Here is a 5000-nt window from a genome sequence, read left to right as displayed (position 1 = left end):
CACACACACACACACACACACACACACACACACACACACACACACACACACACACACACACACACACACACACACACACACACACACACACACACACACACACACACACACACACACACACTCCTTCCCTCCCTCCCTCTTTAATCCCCCCCTCCCTAACACCCCCCTCCCTAACTCCCCCCTCCTCCTATATCCCATCCAGCCACCCACCACTAGTATCAACATACACAGTACCTGCAATCCCCATATATGTACACGTGTCCTTGATCGCAATGTTTCCGATGAAGGGGCTGGCGATGTATACACACACCGAGATTAAACACGCTACACATGTGCCAAGATTATACACGCGATACCACAACTTGCGGGGGTGGGAGAGGGGGGTGGTGGGTGAGGGATGTATGAATGGACACAGGAAGACGAAGAATAACACAGGAAGTAAACAGCGATTAGATATAACTAGTTTTTTGTTTTCCCGTTCTTGTTTCTCCTCTTATTTTATTTTTTCTTATTTTTCTTCCTCTTCCCCTTATTCTACTTCATCTTCGTCTTCTTTAGATTTCTAGGTTTTCACTTGCTGGTGTAGTGAGTCCTCTTGCTTTCTGTCCAGCTGTTGAAGCGATTACGATCCTCGGTCTTTCTCACACACACACACACACACAAACACAGACACACACACACATACACACACTTACACACACATACACACACATACACACACACTCTCTCTCTCTCTCTCTCTCTCTCTCTCTCTCTCTCTCTCTCTCTCTCTCTCTCTCTCTCTCTCTCTCTCTCTCTCTCTCTCTCCTTTCCTCCCTCTCCCTCTCCCCCTCCCCCTCCCCCCCTCTCTCTCTCCTACTCTCCCTCCCAGTTTCTCCTCGCCTTCCTCCCTTTCATTTTCTCTTTTCCCTTTCTTACGTGAGTCTTTGCGCGCCAGTGTCGACGTTTGCAACAGCATCACATTGTCAGCGAAATTTGATCTTTATTTTCTGAAGGATAATGTTTTTTTGTTTTGTTTTTTGGTGGGGGGTCGGTTTCAATACTTTTTTATTTATAAAATGTTCAGCTCACGATTTATTATACATTTTAATAACGTCAATTAGGCCTACGGCGCCACACTTCGTCACTAAGGAATAATTAATTCATCCCTCAGAAGGGAGAAAAACATAACCAAAAATCCTGAATGGGCGTACTGCACATTAGGCCCTTTTCATTCGCCGGTATCATCTTCATTTTTGTGTCGTGCAATGAGGGAAGAACTAACATAAAATCTTATTTAATTTCCGGCCGCCCGCCCCGTGTGAGCCTCCGGGGCGTACCTCGGAAGGATGGTGCTGGCCCTGTAATTAAGCTGATGCTGTACATCTCGTGGAGGATGGACAGGCTCTGCGGCGCGCGCGCACACTCGTACACTCATACAAATACACATCACGTACACATCACACACATATACACACACACTCACATACACACACACACGTACACACACACACGTACACACACACATACGCACACACACATACACACACACACACACACACACACACACACACACACACACACACACACACACACACACACACACACACACACACACACACACACACACACACACACACACAGCATGGAGACACACCAGCTGTTTATTATTTACCATGATTTACCTCGTAAACTGTGCATAATCGTAGGTTGACAGGTGGTGATTTCTTCTTCTAGAATGAAACCTTAACAAGGTCCAAGGTAACTTTCCCAGCCCTTGGGATCTAGGACGCTTAGGATCTAGGAGAGAGCGAGAGAAAAGAAAAACAAAATAAAAAAACATAGAAACAAGTAAACAATTGACATACACGTTAATTGAATAATGAGCGAGTGGCGATGTCTGGGAGCCCGGATGATGTCAACATTACCTTGATTATACACAATGAGGAGATAGATGTACATAGAGAGAGAAAGAAATGGATAAACACGAGTTCTGTGTGATAAGAAATATAGACAGAGGAGTCGGGGAAGAGATATGTACACAGAAGAATCGATTAAAGAATTTCTCTTTCTCTTTCACACACACACGCACACACACACACACACACACACACACACACACACACACACACACACACACACACACACACACACACACACACACACACTCCTCTCTCTCTCTCTCTCTCTCTCTCTCTCTCTCTCTCTCTCTCTCTCTCTCTCTCTCTCTCTCTCTCTCTCTCTCTCTCTCTCTCTCTCTCTCTTTATTTATTTCTCTCTTTCTTTCTCTCTTTCTTTCTTTCTCTCTTCCTCTCTTCCTCTCTCTCTCTCTCTCTCTCTCTCTCTCTCTCTCTCTCTCTCTCTCTCTCTCTCTCTCTCTCTCTCTCTCTCTCTCTCTCTCTCTCTCTCTCTCTCTCTCTCTCTCTCTCTCTCTCTCTCTCTCTCTCTCTCTCTCTCACTCTTTCTCTTTCTCTTTCTCTCTCTTTTTTTCTCTGTTTGTCCTTGCATTTCTGAAATTATTTTATAGAGAACGAAAGTTGGCTGCATGTGCGCTTGTATTCGCACATTGCAAATTACATGCCTAGTCTTGTCTATTGCATTTGTTGTTTGCCATACTATTACAGAAATGTGATTTTCCTGAACTGACAATCATTTTTGTTTATGTGTGTCCACTTTTCCACGGACTGTTCTTTTATTATTGATTATGGCCTTGTGTCTAATAATATACCTTGTGCGAAATGTGAAATCATAATAATTGTGGCAAGAATGTACGAATTAGCAGACGAAGCGCTGACTGAGAGAGCGTCATGCTTTATCTCAGCAAATCAACTTCTCCCGACGAGCAACTTGCTGAGACTAGATCTCTCCCTTTCTCTTTTTATTTCTATTTCTCGCTCTCTCTCTCCTCTCTTTTTCTCAGTCTCCCTCTCTCCCTCCCTCCCTCATTGCCCTTCCTCTCTCCCTCCTTTCCTTCCTCCCTCCCTCCCTCCCGGTCTCCCTCCCTCCCTCCTTTCCTCCCTCCCTCCCTTCCCTTCCTCCCTCCCTCCTTTTCTCCCTCCCCCTCTCTCTCTCCCTTCCTCCTTCCCGTTCTCCCTCCCTCCCTCCCGTCCTCCCTCCCTCCCTCCCTCCCGTTCTCCCTCCTCCCCTCCCTCCCTCCCTCCCTCTTTCCCTGCTTCCTTAGCTTTCCCTCTCTCTTTCTTTCTCTTTCTCTTTGCATGTATTTGTATAGGAGTGGATGTAGGTAGACCGGTGAGTGTAGGTGTGTCTGTCCGTGTGTTTGTAGGGAAAGAAATAGCCGGTCAGCAATATTTCTCATTCCGCTGTGTCACTTCCCGCCCATCTCTTCTGACAGCGAAGAGGAGAGGGGAGGGGAGGGGAGGGGAAGGGGACCCCATCTCGTCCCTTCACTTCCTCCCCCCTTCCTAGACCTCACAACCCCCTCCTACCCCTCAACCCCTCAACTCCTCCCCCCCCACCCCCACCCCATCTCTACCGTCTGTCTGCCCGTGAAAATTGAGATGGATTTCTCTATCATCGGAAAAGATTCCCCGAGTGGAGGCGGGGCTGTATCTCCTGCCGCAGGGTGAAAAGTTTCGAGAAGTTACGGAGAGTTTGCTGTTACTTGTTCGTTGTCTGTAGGTGGCCTGTACGGGTCTTTATATAAGGGAGGGGGGAAGAGGATGAGAGGGAGGGGGGGAAAGGGAGGGAGGTGAGGGAGGGGGGAAGGGTGCAGGGGAGGTGAGAGAGGGATTGGAGGGAAGAGGATGGAAGGGGAGGGGAGGGGAGGGAGAGAGGGATGGGGAGGTTTGATCCGATTGTTTGCACGTGAAGCTCTTAGGGTTAGAAGCGGGGGTAGGGAAGGGAGGGGGAAAGAGGTAGGGATAGCGGAGTGGGTGGTAAGGGGAGGTGACGGGGATGAGATGTGGTAAATAACTGGGTGGGGGAGGGGGTAGGAGAAGCGGGGTGTGTGTCATAGGAGTGGAGGAGGGGTAGGTGAGTTGTGGTAAACAGCAGCCATTGTGTTATAGAAGAGGCAAAAAGGAAATAACGAAAGGATACCAGACGATTGAAGGAAGGAGGAGGGAAGGGAATTGACCAAGGAACTCAGATTAGGAACGTGAAGAACGGGAGAGGATAAATGAATCTCAGAAAGAATGGAGATAAGATACGAAGGAAGGAAGAGAAGAAGGAATGAAGGTATGGAGAAAAAGGGGAAGGAACATAAGGAGAAAGGATGGAAGATAATAGGAGAGGGAGATAATGTAGAAGAAAGGAAGGAAGGAATGGAGATAAGAAAAGAAGGGTGGATCATAAGGAGAAAAGGAGGACATGGAGAAATGAAGGAAGATAAAAAGAAAAGAAAGAGTATGCGCTAAAAAGGAAGGAATGTAAAGAGGAAGGAAGGAGGACGAGAGAGACGAAAGACGTGATCGAGCGAAGAGGCTGTTTGGAGGCGAGGAAGACGTCTTGCGATGAGTGGCGGAAGAATTGAGTGTTTAGGGTGAGGCGAGGGCGTGAGGGAGATAATAGGAAGGAAATTGAATGGGCGGAGGAGGGAGGGACGAAGGAGGAGGAGGAGGAGGTGGTGGAGGAGGACATGGAGAAGCAGGCGAAGTGTGTTTGTATTTGTGAGTGTGAGACTGAGAGTGAGCGTGACCGTGAGCTGCAGGAGATGGAAATGAGAGAGAAAGAAAGAAAGAAGAAGAAGAAAGAGAAGGAGGAAAGGAAAATGGAAAGCGAAATACGAATAAACGACAGAAGTATATGAAGACGAGTGAGACAAAGAGTCGCAGTCACCCTGTGGTACCTGAGCCATTACTCACCAGTAATCAGCAGGACGCGGAATTCTGCTCGTTGTTTAATTAAAGTTGCATTCTGAATTATCCTAACAGCGTCCCGAGATGAGAGCCACGCTGAGTTAAACTTAAAGCTGTTTGTTGTTGTTGTTGTTTTTGTCTCTCTCTGTCGCTTTCGCTTTCTTTCTTTCTCTCTTTTCTTGTCACTTCTTTTTTTCTCTATTT

General features: G+C 47.3%; 1 protein-coding gene across 1 annotated transcript in view; it reads left to right on the top strand.

Moving 5' to 3' along the window:
* The window catches only part of LOC122265278 (uncharacterized), a 235428-nt gene that overhangs the window by 69973 nt on the left and 160455 nt on the right, over nucleotides 1-5000 (top strand). The window lies entirely within an intron of this gene.

This window comes from Penaeus japonicus, unplaced genomic scaffold (assembly GCF_977035675.1).
Source record: "Penaeus japonicus unplaced genomic scaffold, GWHDUDI00000001_assembly GWHDUDI00000014, whole genome shotgun sequence".
Taxonomy (NCBI): domain Eukaryota; kingdom Metazoa; phylum Arthropoda; class Malacostraca; order Decapoda; family Penaeidae; genus Penaeus; species Penaeus japonicus.
Note: the sequence above shows the minus strand (reverse complement) of the source record. Positions and strands in the feature narration are given on the sequence as shown.